The sequence below is a fragment of the Macaca mulatta genome, chromosome 6 (assembly GCF_049350105.2).
Source record: "Macaca mulatta isolate MMU2019108-1 chromosome 6, T2T-MMU8v2.0, whole genome shotgun sequence".
Taxonomy (NCBI): domain Eukaryota; kingdom Metazoa; phylum Chordata; class Mammalia; order Primates; family Cercopithecidae; genus Macaca; species Macaca mulatta.
Genome location: NC_133411.1, coordinates 168,240,259 through 168,267,741, shown reverse-complemented (window position 1 = coordinate 168,267,741; position 27,483 = coordinate 168,240,259). Strand labels below are relative to the sequence as shown.

At 39.4% G+C, this 27,483-nt stretch overlaps 2 protein-coding genes across 6 annotated transcripts in view; one reads left to right on the top strand and one right to left on the bottom strand.

Moving 5' to 3' along the window:
* The window catches only part of RNF145 (ring finger protein 145), a 347,885-nt gene that overhangs the window by 122,797 nt on the left and 197,605 nt on the right, over positions 1–27,483 (top strand). The window lies entirely within an intron of this gene.
* The window catches only part of LOC106999016 (uncharacterized), a 252,474-nt gene that overhangs the window by 203,072 nt on the left and 21,919 nt on the right, over positions 1–27,483 (bottom strand). For 2 of the 5 annotated variants that reach the window (XR_013394982.1, XR_013394981.1), the window contains exon 3: positions 27,152–27,269. The exons of 2 other annotated variants lie outside the window; for them this stretch is intronic. The gene's annotated coding sequence lies outside the window, so the exon portion shown is untranslated. Of the gene's footprint in view, positions 1–14,802; positions 19,347–27,151; positions 27,270–27,483 lie in introns of those variants that run through there. One more of the 5 variants, XR_003730607.2, reaches the window with a different exon arrangement.

The window sequence follows — 27,483 nt, the reverse complement described above, 5'->3', positions numbered from 1 at the left end:
TCTGAATGAATATTATTAATATTATGAAATTTTGAATATGTATTATGCAGCCTTGGCATCCTGAGGGCTCTGGGCAACACCGAGTGAATTTTCCCAGGAGTTAATGCATCAGAGGCAGCCAATAGATGCTTCAAATCGATGCATCAGGAAGAAAGAAAGAAGTGTGAATGATGGCAGCTGACATTTGTAGAACATTTATTATATGCAGAGATTTTTTTCCAAGTCCTCAATGTTTATTATCTTTTATAATTCTTGCAGCCACCCCTGAAGCGAGGTCAAATTATTATTTCTATTTTATGGATAAATAAGTGGAACAGAGAGGGGAAGCAACACCCCCTAGGTCACAAGGGTGGTAAATGGAAGATCAAAGATGTAAATCCAGACTATTCACCACTACACTACACTGCTTCTCTCAGACTGACTTACTGAGAAGCACACCTTCCCTAGGTGGAGGCTAGCGGAGGCAGGAAGAAGTATGAAGCAAGTCAGGTATTGACATCAGTGTGAACATAGAGGCACCTCCAGAATGGTGAAGCCTGAAGCCCAGGGCATACATAATGAATGGTCTCACACTGAAAGGAAAATGCTCTGGAGTCTGCCACTTAGCCCTCCAGCAAAAAACACGTCTGGTTAAATTCCAGGTCCACAGCTGCTGCAGTGCCTCAGGCAGTCCCTCTGTCTCCATTTCCACCCCTGAAGCTCAGAGCCTGAGAGCCAGACCCAACCTACAGACACAGTTTGCTTCATACTCACAATGTGGCCTATATCATATATATTTTTAATTATAATTGTGGCCAGCCTTTAAAATAGCTACTTCACATTTAAATTCAGTTTTCCAGCTCCTCTCTAAACATCACAAGAACTGTGATGCCTGTCTTGCTTTCACATCTGGCACAGTAAGCTGGATCTGAGGAGCGACCTCCCTCTGGGAAAGAGCACACGCCATGGGTTCACTGTGGTCCCCACCACTCCCTAGCTTGTCCTCAGTCCTGAGCCTTGCCTCCCTGTCTATGTGTATTCGTTTACATGTGCTGTGTCAAGCCTAAGCACTTGAATTTGTGATGTCTGGTGGGCATTCATTGCCACACCCCTGCACCCCTGGGACAGCTCTGCTGGACCTCCTGCCTCGAGTCTCACACGGCTACAGCACCATCCTTCATAATGCCATCAGATTCCGGCATGATCCCAGCCACCTCACCAGAACTCAAACTTGAGCTCATCCCTGGCACTGCCACTTGCTATGTGGCTTGTCCTCTCCACCTCAGTTTCCTCACCTGTGAAATGGGGAGAATAATAATAATAATATCCACTGTCTTTGTTTGTCCCTGCTACTATAACAAATTAACTATACACCGGGTGGTTTATAAATAGCAGAAATGTATTATTTACAGTTCCAGAGTCTGGAAAGTACAAGATCAAGGCTCTGACAGATTCCATGTCTAGTAAGCCTCTGTTTCCCCATAAACAGTGGCTTCTTGCTGTGTCCTTACATAGTGGAAGGAATAAGCCAGCTCTCCGGAGTCTATGTTATCAGGCCACTAATCCAAACCAGGAGACTAAAAGGCTCCACCTCCCAACATTATCACCTTGGGGGTTAGGAGTTCAACACATGAATTATGGGGAGACACAAACGTTCAGACCATAGTATCTACCTTGGAGGGCTAATGAAGATTTTAAAGACTTACAAATTTCTTGGAATATGTGTGACACAAGACCTAAAATTAAAAGCCAATATTATATGTTGCCTTGACATCTGGGAGAAGCTGGGAGGACCTCAAATAGCATAACCACAAGTTCCCCTCCCTACCCTGCTATAGCAGATAAGGACTCCCTGCCAAAGAACCCTTTCCAAAGGGACCAGGTGTAGTGCCTGCTTCTCTCTTAGTAGCGGGTTTGCATTCTGTGTCAGTCCACAAAATTATTCAAACGAGCCAATCACATCCTCCCACAGGAACCAAGGCGCACCACAGCCTTGTGATACTACAAAGCCTGCCTTCTACATACAATCCCTGCTAGTTTACTCTGTTCCACAGCATAAGTGCTACCTACCACGTGGTGTCCTCCTTCCCTGGATGTGAGTGCAGTACCTGTGACTGACAAGCTGCTGTCATCTCATCTGTTCAGTGTCGAGTGTCACGTGTCGGCCATCCCTGTAATCCTAGAGCAGGAATCCCTGCTTCAATAATCAGGTGCGATGAGGTAAGTAAAACAGCATAATGAAGTGCTTAATTAATGGTGGCTGCCAATAACCCTTGAATAACAACTTTTGTAAGAAGAAAAAAATAACATTTCATTTCGCATTCTAGAAAGTTTTTCATATACATCATGTCATTTAAATTGCTCAATGGCTCAATGAAATGTGTTACCATCCCATTTTACACACAAGGAAAAAGGCTCAGAGAGGATGACTGGAATCATCCCAATGTCAATTATTTATGGAGCTCTAATGATGAATGCCAAGCATTACGGAAATATATGATCTTATGTTCTCTCCAGAGTGCTGCAAGATAGGTACAATTATGCCATTTAGCTAATAAGTAAGCTACAGCTCTTAAGGCTTATATAACCCAAAGTCACAAAATCTTAGCTGACAAAACCAAAGATTTATACTCAGTCTTTTCTGGACCTAAAGTTAGCTCTTTTCACCTCATTGTGCTTTGTATCAGTAAAATCAGAACTAAAATCCAGGTTACATGGATTTGAGATCTCAATAGTCGTTTCCTTATATCACATTTCTCTGTATCATGTTATTCCTTTAATAGGAAATCAATCAATCCGTCAATCAATAAAAACCGTTCATGTACAAACTTCTCAGTTTGGCTTTCAGGGCCTTCCACTTGGTATCTATCTTGTGAATCACTACTACTTCTGCTTTCTCATCATTCCTAGGACATTTAACTAGTATTGCCATATTACTTGGTATATTAGTTCATTCTCACATTGCTACAAAGAAATACCTGAGATTGGGTAATTGGTAAAGAAAAGGGGTTTAATTGGCTTACAGTTCTGCAGGCTGTACAGGAAGCACTGTGGCATCAGCTTTGGGGGAGGCCTCAGGGGACTTACAATCATGGTATAAGGCAAAAGTAGAGCTGGCACTTCACATGGCAGGAGCAAGAGGAAGAGAGAGAGCAGGGAGGTGCCACATGCTTTTAAACAACCAGATTTCATGAGAACTCTATCATGAGAACAGCACCAAAGAGATGGTGCTAAACCATTCATTAAGGTGCTAAACCATTCACCACCTCTACGATCCAATCACCTCCCACCAGGCCCTGCCTCTGACGTGGCGGATTACAACTGAACATGAGATTTGGGTGGGGATAGAGATCCAAACCATATCACTTGTCATCCATGGAGACACAGACATAAGATCATTAAGCTTATAGATGCAACTTTAGAGGCATTTGTGGAATCTTTTCACAAAGAAAGATTTAACTCATAGGGCTGTGATACATTCAATTCAATTGACTTCATGGTTTCCAGTCCTAAAGAGCTTGTTCTCATATTAGTGGAGGATAATTACAGTTAGAATTCCAGATAAAGTTTACTTTAATATTGGATTTAAAAATATAAAAGTGGCCAGGTGCAGTGGCTCATGCCTATAATCCTGGCATTTTGGGAGGCTGAGGTAGATGGATCGTGAGGTCAAGAGATCAAGACCATCCTGGTCAATATGGTGAAACCCCATCTCTATTAAAAATACAAAAATTAGCTGGGTGTGGCGCATGCCGGCAATCCCAGCTACTTGGGAGGCTGAGGTAGGAGAATCACTTGAACCCAGGAGGCAGAGGTTGCAGTGAGCCACGCTCGTGCCACTGCACTCCAGCCTGGTGACGAGCAATACTCTGTCTCAAAAAAAAAAAAAGTATCCAATTAGACTTTGATTATCTACTAAATTCACTGAGCAATAATTGCCTTCAAATGTCCAGCCCATTAAATACTAAAACAGTCACTAAAAGTTTTGGTGGGAGAACACCATAGCAAGTTTTAAATACTTGATTCATTTGAAATGTGCTTTATATAGTGCTTGCATGATTTATACTATGTTTCTGAGTACAACAACTTTGGCCCTGACTGATTTCATATCACCACATTTTGATTCTAACAATGTCAATAAATGAAATGACTTCAAGCATCCACTTAGAATATACAAAGAAAAAAAAGGAAGCTGAGGCCACTCAAACTAAATATAGATATAGATAAAGATATATAGATTAGATATAGATATAGATATAAAAATACAGTTCACCCATGAAAGGTGAGGGGGTTAGGAATGTTGACCTTACCGTGCAGTAGAAAATTTATGTATCACTTTTGACTCAGCCAGAACTTAACTACTAACAGCAGTCTATTGACTGGAAGCCCTATGCCAATTAACAGATATTTTCTGTGTTATATGTATTATATACCGTATTCTTACAATAAAGTAGCTACAGAAAAGAAAATGTTATTAAGAAAATCATAAAGAAGAGAAATATATTTACTATTTATTAAGTGGAAGTGGATCATTGTAAAGGTCTTTATCTTCACCATCTTCATATTGAGTAGTGATATGGTTTGGCTGTGTCCCCACTCAAATCTCATCTTGAATTGTAATTCCCATAATCCCCATATGTTGTGGGAGTGACCTGATAGGAGGTAATTGAATCATGGGGGTGGGTTTTTCCCATGCTGTTCTCGTGATAGTGAATAAGTCTCACAAGATCTGATGGTTTTATAAAGGGCAGTTCCCCTACACACGCTCTCTTGCCTGCCTCCATGTAAGACATGCCTTTGCTCCTCCTTCACCTTCCACCATGATGGCGAGCTCTCTCCAGTCATGTGGAAATGTCAGTCCATTAAACCTCTTTTTCTTTATAAATCATCCAGTCTTGGGTATTTCTTCGTAGCAGTATGAAAATGGACCGATACGAGTAGGCTGAGAAGGAGGAATAGGAGGCATTGGTCTTGCTTGTCTCAGGGGTAATGGAGGCAGAAGAAAATCCAAGTCTAAGTGCCCCCATGCAGTTCAAACCCACACTGTTCAAGAGTTAACTGTAATCTAAAAAGTGATTTTTTAAAAAGTCTTATCAGAGTGATGAGGTCATTAGACAACTAGTTGAACTGAGGGACTAATGAATAATTTTAATTGTGGCAGAGCATGAGAAAAAGAGGTGGAAGCTATAAAGGCAGGTAAAAAGAAAATAACTGAAACATTCATGAATTCTTAAAGGTTAAATGTCTGCTGGCATGAAGTGTTGATCCCTAGGAGACACTGACATGAAAGAAGGCCACACCCACTTCATAGTTCTTCTCCATGAGCCTCTACTGGGTACTCATGAGAAACACTGGGGACAGGTAGAAGACCTGAGAGACACTCCTTAGTGGTGTGGGAGTTCTGAGCCTGCCAAGGTTTGAGAAAATAGCAGGAGTATCCAGAGAAACTCATTCATTTCTGGGCACTCTATGAGTACAAGGTAATAATTAGCCTAGAGGATAAGCATGAAACCCACTCACACCCCAGAGTCTTCTCTGATATGAAACAAAAGCTGCCTACTGGCAGGGGAAGGGTAAGAAGAAACTTACTCGTGCCTCTGTTTTGACACAAAGCAAAAGCTGCCAGGGGAGAGACTGGAAATTCACTCATACCCAATATCCCCTGCTGATACAAGGTAGAGTTAATCTGCCATAGGAGAAAAAGTTATTATATTAGTTTTCTGGGCTGCCATTACAAAATACCACAGACTGGGTGGCATAAACAACTGGAATTTATTTTCTCACAGTCCTGAATGCTGGAAGTCCAAGACCAAGGTCCTAGTAGGGTTGCTTTCCTCTGAAGCCTCCCTCTTTGGTTCACAAATGGCTGCCCTCCTGCTGTGATTTCAAATGGTTGTCCCTCTGTGCGTGTCTGTGTCCCAATCTCTTCTTATAAGGATACTAGTCATATTGAATTAGGGCCCAAACATTAATGGCCTCGTTTTAATTTAACCACCTCTTTAAAGACAATATAGCCAAACACAGCTATATTCTGAGATACCGGGGTTGAGACCTCAACATGTGAATTAGGGGAGTGGAGAGTGACACAGCCTATAACAGTCAGGAAATGCACTGCACTCAATCCTGAACTGAGTAGGTACCAGAGACTGCCTGCAACTAGAAGGAGGAGGAATACTGAGAAAGCCCAACTCCTGAGGCTTAGGTGCACAAGGTCTGCCTAAGAATGAAGTTGGAGCAAGAGATTCAAAAAATGTCTACCATAAGCCTTGCACTGAGTACCATAAGCTTTGCACTGAGTAATAAGCAGTGACAATCTTTCATTGGAAGAGGGCAAAAGAGGGAAAAGGGCATGGGGAAAGTTGAGGATGGGGCAAAAGACATGAGAAAAACTCTACAGGACTTCGGAATTCATACTAAACATTTGTAGTGCACTAAAGGTAATAATAGCAACAACAGTAAAAGAAACTCAGCTCAACAACTGAGTCAATTGACTCAGCTCCCCATACTAAAGGTTTGACAGAAAAAGAGATATGCCCATTCTGGACATTAGTTACTATTTAACTTAGTCTCTAATGTTATTTTACCCATAATGTTCAGCATTCCATTAAAAAGAACAAGACATGCAAAGCAGTGAGAAAAAAAAAATCCTCTTGTCAAGAAATAAAGTAGGCAAAAGAACAAAACTCAGGATGACCAGTTATAGCAAAGTTTCAGGATACAAGGTTAATCTTGTATAGAAGTCTATTGCTTTCTTATATACCACCAATGAACAAGTAGAATTTGAAATTAAAACCATAATACATTATTTACACTATCATCCAATAAATGAAATACTTAGGTATAAGTATTTGTACAAGATCTAGATGAGGAAAACCACAAAACTCTGATGAAATAAATAAAAAACGAACTAAATAAGTGGAGAGATATTCTGTGTTCATGGATGGGAATACTCACTATTGTCAAGATGTGAGTTCTTCCCAACTTGATCTATAGATTCAGTATAACCCCAATCGAAATCACAGCAAGTTACTTTGTGGATATTGACAATTGGATTCTAAGGTTTACACGGAGAGGCAAAAGACCCAGAATATCCAACACATTGAATGAGAAGAACGAAGTTGGAGGACTGACACTACCCAACTTTATCACTTAATATAAAGCTACAGTAATGAAGACAATGTGGTATTGGTGAAAGAATAGATCAATGAAATAGACTAGGAAGCAAGAAATAGAGCCACATAAATATAGATCAACTAATGTTTGACAAAGGAGCAAAGGTGAAGAATGTCTTTTCAACAAATGATATTAGAAAACTGAACATCAACTAGACACAGACCTTACAGTTTTCACAAAAACTAATTCACAGACCTAAATATAAAATGTGAACCTACAAAACTCCTAGATCATAACATATAATAAAATCTAGATGATTTAGAGTTGGGTGATGACTTTTTAGATATAACACCAAAGATACAATCCATGAAATGAAGAATTAATAAGATAGACTTTATTAAAATTAAACTTTTCTGTTCTGCAAAAGCACTGTCAAGAGAATTAAAAGACAATCCACAAACTGGGAAAATATATCTGCAAAGGTCATATTTGATAAAGGACTGTTATCTAAAATATTAAAATAACCCTTCAAACTCAGAAGACATAAGGAAACAACCCAACTACAAAATGGGCTGAAGCCCTCAACAGACACAAGATATACAGATGGCAAATAAGAAAACATACAGATGGCAAATAAGCATATGAAAAAATGCTTCACATCATATATCATCAGGGAAATGCAAACTGAAACAACAATGAGAGTAGTGTGATCAAGACCACTGACTAGACATAGATCTTTGTCCGTAGAGTGGAACCAGGATAGTAAAGTAGATACTCACATTTCAAACAGATCATCTAGGAGAGAATACTAGGATTCACCAGAGAAGTGATGGGAATCACCAGAAGTGAGTGAGGAGAGGGTTCAAGGCAGCTTGCCAAGCAAGGGACTAGCTGAGAGCTGAGAGCTGAGAGAGGCTCCTGGATGTGGGGAAACAGTAAGAGTAACCCCCACGGTTTCACACTCCAAAACAGGCTATTACAATCTTGGCTATGGGAGAACCCTCCAACCCATCAGGGCCTCAGGCCTGACATAGACAGCTGCCTAGAGATTGCACAGAGGCATTGCACCAGGAAGGGAACACACACAGAATTCCACAGACAACTAAGCCTAGAGCAGCTTCAGCTGGACACCATTTTGAGAAGCTAGATACCACAGATCTACAGACATGGCTGCTGATGCTGCACTTCTTCAAGGAGGGAGAGGCGAGATCAGGCACTCCCATGCATCCCATGGGAAAATGCCTACCACTCTGTGAAGCCTGATGTTGAGATTGAGACGTGAACAGACTGCATCCCCCACAGCTTGTTGTTCATGCTGCTTGCCTGGGAGGGGCCCCACCCTCTCTACTCTCAAGGCCAAGGCATCAATTTGAGAGTTTAATGCTGGGTTGTGCATGCCCTCAGGCCAAGTTGAAGGTGACACAGCTGCCGCTGCCACCCAGCCAGAAGAGAGAAAAGATGGACCAAGCTCTCCTAAGCATACTTAGGATAATACCCACTACCCTGCTACAGGCAGCTGTGGGACTGAGAACTATCCCAACCAATCCATGGCAGCCACCAGCAACACCAACATAGACTAACTGGGTCTAAGTGGGTTGGTTGCTCCACCACTGCTACTGCCATAAAGCATACCACACAAGCTGCCCAGGGGTCTGAGAACCTACTTACACACCCAGCCCACTGGTCCCACTACTAACTTCTAAATAAGCCACCTGCAAGCCAAAGAATCAACCCTCCAGGGCCCACGAACACAAGAGCCAAGGTAAGCTGCTCTGGGGTTTAAAAACAAGCACACTCAGGCAACTGCTGCCACCGCTGGAGCCCAAAGACTGACTCAGTTGGTGTCCAGGTGCCCAGCAAAACATTACCACAACCTCAACTAATAACTACTCTAAGATACCAAGAAAATCACAGGTACTATTGACCCTTTTTCCTGCCAAGAAGTCAAACAAAGATCAAACCACCACAGGCATCTAAAATCAAAGCCAAAGTATCCTACTCAACCAACAACATATATACATCTGCAAAAAAAAGAAAAAGAAAAAAAAAATCCTCCCCTGCAAAAGCAATTTCAAAAAATTGAAACAGGCAACTACTACAACAGATGTTCAGATATTAGTGGAAAGACACAGGAAACATGAAAAAGTAAAGATCACAACAATTGTACAGTCATAGATCCCAATCAAAAAGGATTCCTTGAAAAGCCAGATAAATTATTCAAAATATTAATTTTAAAGAAATCTATGAGATGCAAGAGAAAATCAATTAAGCATATGAATGAGAAATTTACCAAGGAGATAGATATAATATTTTTAAAATTCTGAAAATAAAAAATTTATTAAGAGAAATACGAAATACATTAGAAAGCTCTGACAATACAATAAATCAAGCAGAAGAAAGACTTTTAGAACTTAAAGACATGACTTTTGAAATAATCCAGTCAGGCAAAGGTAAGGAAAAGGAATAAAAGAGAATGAGCAAAGCCTTTGAGAGAGTGGGGCTACTAAAGCGACCCAAAGTTATGAATTATCAGTATTCCAAAGGGAGAAGAGAGATTAAAAAAAAAAAAAAAAAAAAAAGTTTAGAAAACCTATTTAAGGAAGTAATTGATGAGAACTTCCCAAGTTGAGCAAGAGAGTCACACATCCAGATACAGAAGACTCAGCAATCCCCAGGCAAATCCCCTTTAAAAAAGGACTTTACCTCAGCATATTATATTCAGAATATCTAAAGTGAAAGTGAAAGAAAGAATTTTAAAATTAGTGAGAGAAAAGTGGCTAATTACCTATAAAAGGGAATCACATCAGACTAACAACAGACTTTTCAGTAAAATCTTTACAGGCTAGAAGAGAATGAGGTGGTATTTTCAAAGTGCTGGGGAAAAAAATAAAAATATCTATTAGTCAAGAATGTTACATCCTGCCAGAATAAGCTTCATAAATTAAGGAAAAATAAAGTCTTTCACAGACAAGCAAATGCTAAGGAAATTTGTGACCACTAGACCAGTCCCATATAAAATGCTGAAAGGGGTCTTAAGCATAAAAACGAAAGGTCAATATTCACCATCATGAAAACATATAGAAACATAAAACTCATAGATCTTATAAAACAATCACACAAAGGAGGAAGAGAAAGGAATTAGGCCAGGCACAGTGGTGCACTCATGTAATTTCAGCACTTGGGGAGGCCAAGGTGGGTGAATCGCTTGAGCTCAGGGGTTTCAGACAAGCTCAGGCAATGTGACAAATATAAAAAATTAGCCTGGCATAGCGACGCACACCTGTAGTCCCAGCTATTTGGGAGACTGAGGTGGAAGGATGGCTTGAGCCTGGGAGGTTGAGGCTACAGTGAGCCATGATCATACCACTGCACTCCAGCCTGGGTGACAGCATGAGACGCTATCTCAAAACAAAACAAAACAAAAGGCCAGCCATGGTGGTTCACACTTGTAGTCCCAGCACTTTGGGAGGCTGAGTGGGGCAGATCACTTAAGGTCAGGAGTTTGAGATAAGCCTGGCCAAGATGGCAATACCCCGTCTCTACTAAAAACACACACACACACAAATTAGCTAGGCATGGTGATGCACATCTGTAACCCCAGCTACATGGGAGGCTGAGACAGGAGAATTGCTTGAACCCAGGAGACAGAGTTTGTAGTGAGCCAAGATCATGCCACTGTACTCCAGCCTGGGTGACAGAGCGAGACTTCATCTCAAAAAAAAAAAAAAAAAAAGAAGAAGAAGAAGGATTCAAACGGCAACACAATAGAATTTCATCAAATCACAAAGACAAAAACAGAAATAGAAGAATTTATAAAACAACTTGAAAATAATTAACAATATAACAGAAAATACTTCCCATATCAAGATTAACCTTGAGTATAAATGGATTAAATAATAGTCTACTTAGAAGGTACAGATTGGCAGAATCATTTGTTGTCATTGTTGTTTATTTCAATAGTTCTGGGGGTACAGGTGGTTTTTGCTTACATAAATAAGTTCTTTAGCGATGATTTACGAGATTCTGGTGCATCCATCATGCAAGCAGTGTACACTGTACCCAATATGTAGTCTTTTATCCCACATCCCTCTCCTAATCTTACCCCATGAATCCCCAAAGTCCATTATATCATTCTGATGCCTTTGCATCCTTATAGCTTAGCTCCCACTGATAAGTGAGAACATGTAATATTTGATTTTCCATTCCCAAGATACCTTATTTAGAATAATGGCTTCCAGTTCCAATCACATTGCTGCAAAAGACATTATTTCATTCCTTTTTATGACTGAATAATATTCCATGGTACATATGTACCACATGTTCTTTATCCACTCATTGGTTGACGGGCACATAGGTTGGTTTTATATCCTTGCAATTGCAAATTGTGCTGCTATAAACATGCATGTGCATGTGTCTTTTTCATACAATGACTTCTTTTCCTTTAGGTAGATACCTAGTAGTAGGATATCTGGATCAAATGGTAGTTCTACTTTTAGTTTTTTAAGGAATCTCCATACTGTTTTCCATAGTGGTTGTACTAGTTTACATTACCACCAGCAGTGTAAAGGTGTTCCCTTTTCACCATGTCCACCCCAACATCTATTATTTTTTGACTTTTTAATTATGGCCATTCTTGCAGGAGTAAGGTGGTATTTCACTGTGGTTTTAATTTGCAGTTCCATGATAATTAGTGAAGTTGAGCATTTTTTCATATGTTTGGTGGCTATTTGTGTATCTTCTTTTGAGAATTGTCTATTCATGTCCCTTGCCCACTTTTTGATGCAATTATTTGTTTTTTTCTTGCTAATTTGTTTGAATTCCTTGTAGATTCTGAATATTAGTCCTTTATCAGATGCAAAGGAAAATTTTTTTCCATGCTGTGGGTGGTCTGTTTACTCTGTTGATTATTTCTTTTGCCGTGCAGAAGCTTCTCAATTTAATTAGGACCCATTTATTTATTTCTGTTTTCATTGCATTTGCTTTTGGGGTCTTAGTCATGAATTCTTAGCCTAAGCCAATATCCAGAATGGTTTTTCTGATGTTATCTTCTAGAATTTTTATGGTTTCATGCCTTAGATTTAACTCTTTGATCCAATTTTTTTTTTTTTTTTTTTTTTTTTTTTTTGAGACAGAGTCTCACTCTGTCTCGCTGGAGTGCAATGGCGTGATCTTAGCTCACTGCAGCCTCTGCCTCCCACATAGAACTCAGACCTGACCCAAGCCATAAGCTTCCCCACAGAGACAGCAATAACAGCTTTAAGGCCATTCCCCTCCCCATCTGCCCACAAGGCAGGCACTCAGCTTCTGTGTTTGTGTCTGCAGCACATTTCCTGCTCACTCCTGGATTCTGTTCAAGAGAGTTTGTCCCCACTCAAAATTATATCACAAAATTCAATTGGGAGCTTCTTTCACCCTGTGACGCCTCCCTGGGTTCGTTGGCTAACTTCCCCAAGGGCGCCTGTGGGAAATAATCAGGAATGGCTTCCCTGGGCTCATGCTGCAGATTGTGAATGCCTACAAGGCACTTCCCACTGCTGCTTCTACTTTAATATTTCACGTTTCTCCCTAAATTCGTTCCAGCTCTCACTAGGGTTAAGTCCTTCTCCCATGATCTGGGTTTTCAGATTCCCCAGTAGGGATGTGTGTTTGGATGCAGGTTCCCCCCTTCACACTCTGGGAACTTATAATTTTTCACCTATCTCATGGAGTAGGCTATAGCCTGCTGCTTCTGGCAAAGGCTCTGTGAATTCTTTCGGTTTTCCTGACAAATTCCTGTGGTAATTCATGGGAAAAAAATTAACAGTGTGAATCTCCACCCACTATTCCTTTCAAGTGGGAGAAGGACACTAACACTACCTCCTATCCACCATCTTGAAAAAAAACAGAATGGGTTTTTTTAATGAACCAAGAAAATGCTGTCGACAAGAAAGTCATCTTATCCATAAAGACACACATAGACTGATAAAAGTAAAGGTGTGGAAAAAGGTATTCCACACAAACAGAAACCAAAAGTGAACAGAAGTAACTATACTTATATCAGATAAAACAAGCTTTAAATAAAAAAATGGTAATAAAAGACAAAGAAGGTAATTATATAAAGATAAAGCGATCAAATCAGCAGGAGGATATAACAAACCTAAATATATAGGCACCCAACATCAGAGCACCCAAATTCACAAAACAAATATTACTAGACCTAAAGAAATAGATAACACTATAATAACAATGGGAGACTTTAGCACTCCACTCATAGCACTAGACAGGTAATTGAGACATAAAATTCACAAAGACACACTGAAGTTAAATTGGACTTTAGACAAAATGAACTTATCAATTATTTATAGGACATGCTACCCAACAACTACAAAATGTACACTTTTTATCAGCACATGGAATATTCTTCAAGATAGACCATGTTTAGGTAACAAAGCAAGTCTTAATAATTTTTTTAAAATAAAAATCATACCAAGTATCTTCTCAGACCACAGTAGAATAAACCTAGAAATCAATACCAAGAGGAACTTCAGAAACTATACAAATACATTAAAATTGAACAGTATGCTCCTGAATGATTACTGGGTCAATAAAGAAATTTAAATGGAAAATTTTTAAAAAATGAAACTAATGAAAATGAAAAGACAATATACCAAAACCCATGGGACACTACAAAAGCAATGCTGAGTACATTTTACCATATTAAATGCCTACACCAAAAAAGCAGAAAGGTCACAAATTAACAACCTAATGGCATACCTCACAGAACTAGAAAAACAAGAACAAACCAAATCCAAAGTTAGCTGAAGAAAACAAATGACAAAGATCAGAGCAGAACTAAATAAAATGAGAACAGAAAAAAAAGATCAATGAGATAAAAAGGTAATTGTTCAAAAAGATAAATAAAACTGATGAACCACTATCTAAATTAATCAAAAAGACAGAGGATCCAAATAAACACAATCAGAAATGTAAAAGGAGACATCACAACTGATACCACAGAAATACAAAAGATCATCAGAGACTATTATGGACAATGATATGTTAACAAACTAGAAAACCTAGAGGAAATGGATAAATTCCTGGAAACATATAACCTTCCAAGATTAACCCAGGAAGAAATAGAACTCCTAAACAGACCAATAATGAACAGTAAAATTTAGTCAATAATTTAAAAAATCTCCCAACAAAAAAGCCCAGAACCAGATGGATTCACATTCAAATTCTACCAACTATACAAAGAAGAATTAATGTCAATCTTCCTGAAACTATTCAAAAAAATTGAGGAGGAAGGAATTATCCCTAATTCATGCTATGAGATCAATATCACCCTAATACCAAAACCAGACAAGGACACAGCGGAAAAAAAAAAACAAAAAACTATGGATCAATATTCCTGATGAATGTAGATACAAAAATCCTCAACAAAATACTAGCAAATCAAATTCAATAGCACATTACAAAGATAATACTCACCAGGCATTGCAGCTTACACATGTAATCCTAGCACTTCGGGAGGCCAAAGCAGGAGAAGTGCTTGGGACCAGGAGTTTGAGACCAGCCTGGGCAACATAGTGAGACCTTGTCTTTATTAAAAGTTTAAAAATTAGTTGGGTATGGCAGTGCACACCCGTAGTCCCAGCTACTCGGGAGGCTGAGGCAGAAAGATTGCTTTGTAGCAGGACAAGCCACAGACAAAACCCCTCAGACACCGAGTTAAAGAAGGAAGGGCTTTATTCGGCCGGGAGCTTTGGCAAAACTCACATCTCCAAAAACCAAGCTCCCTGAGTGAGAAATTCCTGTCCCTTTCAAAGGCTCACAACTCTGAGGGGGTCCACTTGAGAGGGTCACAATCTACTGAGCAAGCAGGGGGTACATGACTGGGGGCTGCATGCACCGGTAATTAGAACAGAACAGGACAGGGATTTTCACAACACTTTTCCATACAATGTCTGGAATTTATAGATAACATAACCAGTTAGGTCAGGGGTCCATCTTTAACCACGCCCAGGGTGCGGCACCAGGCCGTCTGCCTGTGGATTTCATCTCTACCTTTTAGTTTTTACTTCTTTCTTTGGAGGCAGAAATTGGGCATAAGACAATATGAAGGGTGGTCTCCTCCCTTATTCCCCACCTTTGAGAATCTCACTCAATAGTGGGAGTTCTCACTTTCATTTTCACTATCTATGTCTTCTTGCAAGACAGATCAATAGTGATTCATATAGTACACTTGTGCTGAAGCATTTTGGTGAAGTAAGGTAGCAATGAAGCTTTTTATCACTTGAAGAAGTACAGGCAGCAAACAAGGGAGCAGTAAGCAGGTTTTTATTACTATTATAACTCTTATTATAAGAGTTTTAAATCTTTTTAGTGCTGGGAACCATTTTCCAAACATGGCCTTAGGATCAAATCCATGCCACACTTGCACGCCAGTTTTGTCATATTTCTAACTATGTCTTCAACTACTTGCCTTTGATCACCTATGTGTAGACAGCAATTAGTAAGGTTAAATTTTCTACAGACCCCTCTTTCAGCTGCTAGCAAGTAGTCGAGAGCTAATCTATTTTGATAGATAGCATTTCTCATCTGAGTTTCTTGCCAGGCCACAATAGTCAAGGCTCTGCCAGTCTTATTAGTGATTATTTCTAAGACAGCTTGTATCCGTATGATTCGGTTGAGCATGTAAATGGGGGTTGGGTGATCTCACGAGCCATCTTGTGCCCAAGTGCCAGGCCTATAACATTGTATGATTCTCTCAGGGGGCCATTTATCATCTTTCTAATTTTTTATAGCTGTGCTTCTCTTTTTGTGGGAAGCACATACAGGGAAGCCCAGGAGTTCACCTGTCTTTATGGGCAGTAGGAAGAAAGATGGCTTAATAGTGCCAATAACACAACCACCTGCCCACTGGTTGGGTAATTTGGTGTAAGCTCTAGGCCCATATATCCAGTATAATCCAGTGGGAGCTGTCCAGTCCTGGTGGGACTCTGGGTGGGTTCACACAGTTTGCAACTTTGGGAATTTACTAAATGGATTTTTCTTACTGTGGTTTGAACTCCACTAGGTGGCTGTTTTTGTAGTAGTATCATACAGTTTTTGCCTAAGGCAGCTGAGTCTTCCTACAGCAAGGGTGAAGTCCTTCCTCAGTTTTGCTATACAGTATTGTCTAATGATTGAGGCTTTAACGACCAAGAAGTTACCAGGGTGATTCTTCTGAGCTGGGAATTCATCAGGAACTGGGTCTGTAGGTACTAATTCTCGGGCTTCCTGTGGCCATTGATCTCCCATTACAGTTCTTCTACATACATAACATAAAGTGACATTGAGAGACTGGGATACATGCTCAGGTAATTGCAAAAACGAATTTCTTGTTTTTCCTGGAATTTCTGGTACTGGCACATTCAGTTTATCATAGAAGGTTTGAAATACTGGCTCAGGAGAGCATTTATAAACTTCTCCTCAAACCACAATATTTACTTGAGGATCTAGTCCAGCCCTATTGATTCCTAGGGTTACACACTCCCCATTTTTCCAGCGAGGATCAAGGGGTTGGTTATTACTAGTTCTAAGGGGTTACACTGACCACTGGTACAGGAAGGGCTACTTATTTTTTCTGAGGGTGGACAGGTTTCTTTTTATTTTTTATCTAAGTAGCCTAAATGACACAAGACCAGTATCCACATTTATTTTTACACAATCCTAGTTCATTGCAAATGTACTTATTTTCTGCCATATAGCCTCTTTTTTAATTAAGAGAACCACATCTTATTTCTAACTTATTCCTATTAATGACAGCATAGGCATCAAACTTCAAGGTGACTTGTTAGGGCACCTCTTTTTCTTTTGTTTTGGCTAACACTTTACTCATATCATTTATGATCCCTTACCAGTCCTCAGTCCTTAATCTTATTTCCAAAACTGTGGTCATGGGAGGCTCAGATGGGTCATAACATACATCAGGTTGGTCATTTCCTGGGCTACATACCTTGCATAGAAAAGCATTATACAAACAAGTTTTTTTTTTTTTTTTTTTAGAGTCGCGGTACACTTATAATAATCATAAAATAATAGAATTGTAGCAACTTTTTGTCCTGCCTCAGTGACTTGATATATACACTGCGAACAGTCCTCAGTCTGAGGAAGGTCAGTTGAAGTCCTTACTGTACAAGTCCAAATTTTAAGGAAAATGAGTCCCGCGATGAGTTTCCTCATGCTTCGGCCGTGCATGGACCAGTCAGCTTCCGGGTGTGACTGGAGCAGGGCTTGTCGTCTTCTCCAGAGTCACTTTGCAGGGGTTGGCGAAGCTGCTCCCGTCCACGTACCACTCACAGTCTACTGATGTTCAAGGATGGTTTCAGAGGTTGGGGCCTGCTAGAATAAACTGAGTCCAACACATCTACACAGTTATGTTCAACTGGGCTCTCTGATACTGGGAGCAAGGTGGCGGGGTTTAGGGTGTTGCAAACTTCAGTGGTTATGCAGGGATTTTCACATAGCGATCTTTGATACTCGGTTAATCTATCATTTGTTAACCAGTGATGTCCTTTGGTAGTCATTAAAGTTACCACAGCATGAGGGGCCTTTATATTCAGGTTTTGCCTAAGGGTTAGTTTATCCGCTTCTTGTACTAACAGGGCCGTTGCTGCCAGGGCCCTTAAACATGGAGGCCAGCCTTTGGAAACCCCGTCTAGTTGTTTTGAGAGATAGGCCGCTGGCCTTGGCCAGGGCCCCATAGTCTGGGTTAAAACTCCAGCTGCCATTTTTCTTCTTTCTGATGTATAGGGTGTAAAGGGTTTTGTCAGGTCAGGTAGCCCCAGGGCTGGGGCCGACTTGAGTTTTTCTTTTAACTCATGAAAAGCTCATTGCTGTTGGTTGTAATAGATATAGTTTATCCAATTTACATTTTTATTAACTGTCACTCACCAAAATACTGACTCAAATCCTAGAGCTATTTAATTTCAAGCTTTAAATTGATCTGGTATTCCCCGTGGGACTCTAATTGTGTCTAAACGGACGTGAGAGTTTAAAGACCAATAAGAGGCTTTTCTTGCTTTACGACATCTTATTTTTCCTCCCTCTGGTTGATGAAATGCCAGGGTGAAAGGGATAGCCAACTGGACTAAAGTACAAGTGCCACTCCAGTTATTTGGCAGAGTGCCCAGTCAAGGTCCACCACAATACCACCACACATCCGCTTGGGGATGAACAAGGGCTGACTGATTGATAAGCTCTTGAAAATTTTTAAGCTCACCGTATCCCTTCAAGTCTCCAAGGAATGCTAAGTTTCCTCCCTGTCGTGAGAGACATGAAGTGAACTTAGTGGTGGGAGACAGAGGCTGGATGGCCCTTGGGGGTTGACCCGCAGGGTGCTGGACTTTGGGATATAGCAGAGAGAGGCTGGCACGACTTATTACTCCAGGCTGTAGAATCCTGCAAAAGAGCTACCATGCAGCCCACGCCTGGTCGACTGGAGGACCACCATAGTGGAAAGGGGACAATCTGGGCCTAATTTTTAAATCTCTTTAAGGATGTTATCATTAGGATAAACTGAGTAAAAGGCACACAGGATTTTTCTGTGGCATTTTATACAAACGTATGTGAATTTACAGTGATTTCAAAATAAAAAGTTTTGAAGAAATAAATGTTTTAATTATGAGATGTAAAAAAATCTCCTTAAGAGATGCACAAAGAAGAAAAAATGAGAAGAAAAAGGCTTACACTAAAAATTAGAACTTGGGAGGGGTGTGGATCACAACCATGAGTTCAGATTTCGAGATGATTTACCCAAAGTCATATTCATGTGAGAGATGAACACAGCTTCTTCATTCTGAGGTTGCTCAAGTTGTCAACAGAAACCTGCTGCCAGTGATGACTCAAAACGTTCCCCAAGATTTGAAGGAATCCCACAATCCTCAGCAACAAACCACAGCTTGAGGTCTTTCCCCAAAAGCTCATGGTGGCAGTTCCTGCCGAGAGTCAAGTCAATCTGCAACCATTCCAAATCTCCCAGCCGTACTTTCCACCAATAAAGAAGATCAACCCAGGACAAGTGGCCTTGCCAAATGAGAGACTGGTGAACCACAAAAACACTTCCCAAAAAATCCACAGGGTCGCAAAGTGGCAGAGCTGTCCATGACAGTTGATGAAGTTCCTCTTTTGGGTTCCACATATGCCTGACAGACTTCCTCCCTTTGGTTCAGCAGCCTCAGCTCCATTAACCAGAGGTGGGCACCACTATGGACTAAGTGGGGTGGGGCATTCTGGCAGGAAGCAAATGGGTAAACAGTCAAAGAGAGTTTGTACTTCAGTTTGGAAAAAAGGCCTCTGGACACCCATCTAGAAGCCAGAACTTGATTTTCATCAGAAGACTTGAGTTTCATCTCTGCTCAGTTATTGTGGAAACTTACAAAAATTCTTTAACATGTTTCCCCATCTCTGTTGGTGATAATAATACCTCTCAATAAATATTAAGATGACACCTCTCAAGAAATATTAAAATGCAGTGAGGTCATGGATATTCAAAAACTGGATTTTTCCTTTTCCTTAAGTCAGTGTTTCCCAAGGTGTAGCCTACAAACTATTAATGGTACATAAGAAAACTATAGATTAAAATAGACTTTTAAATTTTAATCCTTATAAACTTGACTTAAAGGATATTAGAAAAAAAACATAACTAGCTTATCTACCTTGCTAAGATTAGGTTAAGTTTAAAACTGAGTCAAAATAAAATCTACATTAAAAAAAAAATATTAGGTTAATAATTTCTAGCCGGGCACAGTGGCTCATGCCTGTAATCCCAGCACTTTGGGAAGCCAAGGCGGTCAGATCACTTGAGGTCAGGAGATTGGGACCAGCCTGGCCAACATAGTGAAACCACGTCTCTACCAAAAAAATATAAAAAATTAGCTGGGTGTGGTGGCGCCCACCTGTAATCCCAGCTACTTGGGAGGCTGAGGCAGAAGAATCACTTGAACCCAGGAGGTAGAGGTTGCAGGGAGCTGAAATCATGCCTCTGCACTCCAGCCTGGGTGACAGAGTGAGACTCTCTCTCAAAAAATAATAATAATGATAATAATGATAATAATAGTAAATTTAGTAAGTATATATGGCAGAAATAATAAAGACAATTGAAATTTGAGAAATAATGCTTCCACCTATAAGAACCAGGCCTGTGAACCTCATCCTTGGGTCTCCTGGAAGGAGGATCTTCAGGCATTTTGTATTTTATAATACAGTGTGCTCTTTGTAAGAACCCAGGGACACATTATTTCTGGACATAGTATTAGATGCAGTTGTATTTTTCCTAAACATTTGTCTTGTGGACATTGCAAAACTGTGTAATTGGTTGAGTTTCTCTATTTGCATTGACAACAAGAAAGCTTAAAGTCCAACTCAACTTGGGGCTAGTTGTCAAATACATATAGGACTGTGTCACATCCATTTATTTTTTTATTTTTTTTTATTTCAATAGTTTTGGGGGTAGAGGTAGTTTTTGATTACATGGATCCATTCTTTAGTGGGGATTTCTGAGATTTTGATGCACCATCACCTGAGAAGTATACACTATACCCAATATATGTAGTCTTTTATTCCTCACCTCCCTCCCACTCTTCCCTCTAAGTCCCCAAAGTATTCTTATGCCTTTGCATCCTCATAGCTTAGCTCCCACTTACAAGTGAGAACATACAATATTTGGTTATCCATTTGTGAATTATTTCACTTAAGATAATGGCTTCCAGCTCCATCTGAGTTGCTGCAAAGTCCATTATTTTGTTCTGTTTTATGGCTGAGTAGTGTTCCATGGTGTAGCATATTCATTTTTTATTAGCCTTATTTCTAACTCCATTTAATGTCCCTATCTTATCATTTTTGGGGTTTTTTTTTCTACTTTATTTTATTTATTTTTGAAACAGAGTCTCACTCTGTCACCCAGGCTGGAGTGTAGTGGCGCAATCTTGACTCACTGCAACCTCCATCTCCCGGGCTAAAGCGATTCACCTGCCACAGTCACCCAAGTAGCTGAGACTACAGGCATGTGCCACCATGCCCGGCTTTTGTATTTTTAGTGGAGATGGGGTTTCACCATGTTGGCCAGGCTGGTCTCGAATGAACTCCTGGCCTCAAGTGATCCGCCCAGCTCGGTCTCCCAAAGCCCTGGGATTACAGGCATGAGTCACCACACCCAGCCTCTCTTCCACTTTTAACTTAAATCGTCTTCTTATATGTTTATATTCTTTTAAGCTATCTTAAATCTTATTTGAAATATGGCAAAATGTAAAGTTTTATATGTCCTAAGTTCATTTTCTTTTTTTGTTTATTAAGGATATATTTCTCTAAATTTGTCCCAAAATTCAAAGGGTTGTTCTTTCTTAATCTTTCTGCATCCCTAGGTTAGTACGGATTTGAGTGTGCTTTGATAAGAGTGGAACAATCAATCATTTGGTATCATTTTGAAATTAATCCTTATCAAACACCCATTCTTTTCAGAGTTACGTCACTATAGTATAAAAGAGATAGTTATTAACTTGTTTCAGACCTGGGCAACCCCATGGACCTAAAGTAAAAAGGGAAGTGGGTTCTGTGGTGGAATTGAACTTCCTCCTTTTTCCTCAAAAGCCAGGATTTTACTGACAAAAACAACAACAACAAAAAAACCCAACCTAAAATGACACCAAAATCTGGTGTCAGAACATTCAGAATACCCTAAGAGGTGGGAAGCTATTTTATTAATAGTTCATATACTGAGTCTCCTAAGCCAGTAGACTTTTCATGACCTAGCTCCTTGTACCTAGCAATGTTTTCTCCAGTGAGAAAAGATTTGACGTTTGCTTTGGATTAACTCCTACACTTTTTTAGTATCTTGGTTACATATTTTTTCTGAGCCTCATTTTCTCCCTGTAAAATAAAGATAATTTTTATTCTTCCTACTTCAATATAAAGTCACAATGAAATATTAGTCAGGACTCTCAGTTGCATGTGACAAAAATTCAACTCAAATTAACCAAGAGCATAGCTAGATGGCGGTGGCAGTGGAGTTATTAGAAGTTATTTAGCTGAAGATTGAACAGCCAAAACAGTACATAAAGATGGAGCTCAGAGACCAGAAATGGAAATGCCACCTTTCTTTCCTTGTGTCTCTCATTTCTATTTCAACCCCACAGGGCACCTCATTCTTTCTTAGAATAGACCAACCAGGAACGTGGCCACCCAGAGCTCTAGTACATCAAATCTTACAACACAAAAGCAAAACCCATAGAAGCATTGAGATTCACTTTTTCTAGTCTCAAACTCAAATATCCTACCAATTGATAGAATTGACTAATCCTGGGTCAGGTACTTATCACTGAACTCACCAATGTGGACATAAGTTTGAGTATTCTGATTAGCCTGGACTAAATCAAGTGCCTGTCTCTGAGCCAATCAACACTGTCTAGGAGAAAGAGCTCTAAAAAGATGGCAGCTCCCATTCAAGTCACATGATTACAGTGAAAAGCAGCAGCATTTTCGCAGAGAAACAGAAGATGGAAACAGGTGGACTCTTATGGGCAGAAAAAAAAGAGAGACGTACAGGTTTTTAAAATCAGGATGATTAGACACATATAGTACCTGGTTTCCAAGTGACTCAAGACTCATACCAAGTGCCAACTACTCCAAGAATCCTTTCCTGATAACTATTTTCAATTATAAAACCCTTCCCTCACTGGCCTACCCATTATAGTTACGCAAAATATAACTTCCACTCAGTTATATTTAAGTTCTCATTTGATTATATATTATATTAAATTGCTTTCTAACAAACTATTTTAAATTTGTCTTCTTCATTTGGTTATTCCCTGATGATAGAAATCAGCTATTTCTTGCTGGTCATAGTGATCGTGTTAATTTATTTTTGCTCCCAGGAAGGATAGTTGCATTTTACCTGGGTCTATCACAGGCAAAGTCTTAACCCAAAGGAGTGACTGTGACGCTGAGAATGTTAAACATATACAACAGAACATCTTTGGGATTCTACACTCAGGTCCAAATGTTGTGAGATCATTAATATAACCCTTCTACATTAATATATTCATTGTCATCATCTATTTTGGGCTGCTGATAGACCTAAGGCAATTATACATGCAGAATATATTATCTGGGAAGAGGTAGGTAGCGTTGTGTTGTGGTAAACACCACAAGCTCTGAAGTCAAACAGACCTGAATTTGGCCTGAGTTCTTCCACTTACTTGTGTGACTGGAGACAAATTACTCCACATCTCTGAACATCAGTTTCCTCACTATAAGGTGAATGTAGTAATAGTATCTCCCTCAGGAAGCTGTTTTGAACATCAAATGAGATAAGGTATTCAAAGCTTTTGCTGTGCTACTTGGTACACAATAATTGCTCAATAAATGGCAGCATTCTTTTAAAGGTTCTAATTCAAATATTAAGTCCCATTTCCCCAAAAACATACATATCCATCAAAACACATGATACAACTTGCAGTTAGAAAATGTGATAATTGTACCTAAACTCTATGTCAAAGGGGCTACAAAATAATAATAGTATCGTCAAGCATATTCCTATGTAAACTGTAAAATCTTTTGCCAAGATAGATTTGTACTGTGGTAGTCTCACAAAACTTTATTAAATTTATCAAAGTTGTTTAACTAAGACTCCCTAAAAAGTTCCCACATAGGCATGTGAAATAATAACAACTATCTCCTCCCAACCCCTGGAGAGTACTATGGAACCACAGAAGACTATTTGGATAAGAAATCAACCTTTCCTGATACGCTTCTGAGAATTTGAGGTTGTTTTGTGCTGCAGTGTAACATAGCCTAACCTGGTTAATAAAGAACTTTTAAATTTTTTCCCCAGGCACCCACTTAGAATGACCTTTCCAGCACTCCCCTCCCCGCAATGCTCTAGATATTTGCTTAGTGCTTTCTCCACCAAAACCTACCCACCCATATCCCATGTCATCAGTGACAATGAGTTCATATATTAATTACTGCTCACATACTAATGGCAACAGAAGTGTAAAAATGTTATCCTTTCTAGGAACAAATGCTCATGTTTTAGCTAGAGCCAAACACAACAAAATGTCCAAAATGTTGACAACAAAACTTCTCCTGAGAATTTTTATCACCAAGGAAGTCCAAATAGAAAGAAATTTGGGACAAGCAGTACATTTTCTGACTATAATATCAAAAATGTCTATGATGGGTTTATATACTTCATAAAGTACTTTTACACCCAGTATCTCAGGGGCAATAATTATTATTCCACTATACCATTAAAGGAATCTAGGCTTAGAAAGTTTCATTTGGTTGCCCATGGTCACATGGCTAATAAGTGGCAGATTCAGAACTATTTAATACAGATCTTCTGATGCCAAGTACAGAATCCATCACTCAAGTATTTATAAATCATCTACCATGTACCACACATTTTGTGGGCTTTGGAGATACAGAAGTAAATAAAACAGAACAAAAAATCCTTATCCTCATGAAGTTTATATTCTAGAGAGAAAAGAAAACTTGGTAGCCAAACAATAAATAAACATGTAAATTAATTTTGTGTCAGTTGGGAAGTATCATTATGAAGAAAAATAGAATCAAAGTATGGGTGATAGTGCTAGAGAATGCCATTTTATACAGCGTAGTCATGGAAGGTCTTTCCAAAAAAGGTGCATTTCAGCTCAAACCTGAATGAAGGAAGAGTAAAACTCTTTTGGCTATTTAAAGTATAAACCTTCCAGATAGGGGCGGCAGCAAGGGCAAAGGCTGTGAGACAGGAGTGTGTTTGATGTTGTTGAGGAACAGTAAGGAGGCCAGTGTGGTTGGAGCAAGGTGAATAAGGGAACAAATTGTAGGAGTTGACAGCAATTAGGGAATAGGGGCAGATCATGGAGAAATGAGTGTGCCAAGGTAAAGATTTTGGGCGTTACCATGAATGGAATGAGAGCACTTTGGGCATGAGGAAGACTGGGTAGTCTGAGAGGAGCTAGCAGTGTGACAATCAATCAGTCAACAAATTGATTAACTAACTAATTATTTTGGGGAATCCAACTAAAGTCATGCTCATAGGGCAACTTGTAACCTTAAAATGAATATGTTAAGAAAGAAGAAAGGCTGGGGAAGAAACAATGATCTATGCTTTCATCTCAAGAAGTCAGGCATAGACTAATAAATTAAACATATGGTAGATTACATGTATTGATTTGTAAATACCAAATATAATAAATTTATGATATTGGGTATCATCCATGTGCCAGTTCTGTTCAAATTGATCTACTGATACAATGTAATCCTAATAAAATGTCAATAGGATTTGTATGAAAATTGACAGGCTGACTCTAAAATTGATATGGAAATGTGAAGGACCAACGATAATCAAGACATTCTGAAAGAGAAAAAATAAGACAGAATGACTGCTTCTACTCATTAGAAGATTTATTTTAGTCCAGGTGCAGTGGCTCACCCCTGTAACCCCAGCACTTTGGGAGGCTGAGGCAGGCAGATCATCTGAGGTCAGGAGTTCAAGGCCAGTCTGGCCAACATAGTGAAACCCCCATCTCTAATAAAAACACAAAAATTAGCCCAGTGTGGCGGCACATGCCTGTAAGCCCAGCTAATCTGGAGGCTGAGGGAGAAGAATTGCTTGAACTCAGGAGGAGGAGTTTGCAGTGAGCCGAGATCGCACCACTGCACTCCAGCCTGGGTGACAAAGTTAGACTCCATCTCAAAAAAAAAAAAAAAAGATTTATTTTAAGATTTTAACATAACATAGTATTGGCATAAGAGTAGACCAGTAGATCAATGGAGAAGAAGAGATAACTCATGAATGTATAGATACTTGTCTAATGATGAGTCACTGCAAACTAGTGGACAAAAAACAATCTTTTCAATAAGTAGTACTCAGTTAACTGCATATCCACATAAGAAAAATGAAACTTGACCTTTACTTCACATTACACATAAAAATCAAGTCTATGTGAATTATATATCTAAATCTGAAAGACAAACCAATAATGCTTTAGAAAGGAAGCATTATCCTATGGTAATAGGAGAATATCTTCATAACTTTGCAGTGTGGAAATAGTTTTTATTTTTTATTATTTTGTATATTTTGAGACAGGATCTTGCTCTGTTGGCCAGGCTGGAGTGCAGTAGTGCCATCATGGTTCACTGTAGCTTCAACCTCTTGGGCTCAAGAAGATGCCCCCACCTCAGTCTCCCAGGTAGCTAGGACTACAGGCACGAGCCACCATGCCTGGTTAATTTTTAAATTTTTTTATAGAGATGGGGTCTCCCTATGTTGTCCAGGCTGGTCTCGAGCTCCTGGGCTCAAGTAATCCTCCTGCCTCAGCCTCCAAATGTGCTGGGATGTGAGCCAGCCCAGGAAACAGTTTTTAAATAAAACAATACTAACCTGAAACAAAAGGATTAATAAATTAGCCTAAATCAAATGTAAGAACTTCTGGTCATCAAAACCTACCACGAAGAGAGTGAAACAGCAAGTCCCTGAGTGGGAGAAAATATTTGCCACACATGTAACTGATAAAGAGCTCATGCCAAAACTAAGGGCTTCTACAAATCAATAAGGTAAGACAGCCAATGGACAAATGGATTAGAAACTTAGCATAACTGATAGACTGACAACGTGCCTGGCCTCAAAAATAATCAGGGATATACAAATTTAAATGAGAATGAAATAACATTACAACCTCATCAGAATTACTGAAATGTAAAAACTACTCATTCTTTTAATTTATTTTTGGCAAAGGTGTAAAGCAAAGGAAACCCTCATGTGCTTACTTGTAGGAACATGTGTTTATACCCACTTTGGAAACCAGTTTGGTATGTCTACCAAAGTTGAACATACAAATTACCCTATGAGCTGGTTGTTTCATTCCTAGAGAGGTATATCAAAAAGAAATGCATAGCCTGTAACTCCAGCATTTTGGGAGGCCAAGGCAGGAGAATCATTTGAGCCCAGGAGTTCAAGACAAGCCTGGGCAATAGAGTGATACCTCTGTCTCTATAAAAAATTTAAAAATTAACCGAGTGTGGTTGCACATACCTGTAGTCCCAGCTACTCAGAAAGCTGAGGTGGGAAGGCTACTTGAACTCAGGAGTTTGAGGCTGCACTGAGTCATGATCGTATCACTGCATTCCAGCCTGGGCAACAGAGTGAGATCCTGTCTCAAAAAACAAAAAAGAAAAAAAGAAAGAAAAAGAAAATGAAACGTGTATGTATATTTGCCAAAAGAAATGTACAAAGATGATATGTCAGTATAATTTGTTATAACCAAAAACTCAAAATAAACCCAATGTTCATCAGCAGGAGAATATATAAATAAATTATGATATATAATCCTACATTAACTTAACTGTTTGAATATGGAAGTGACT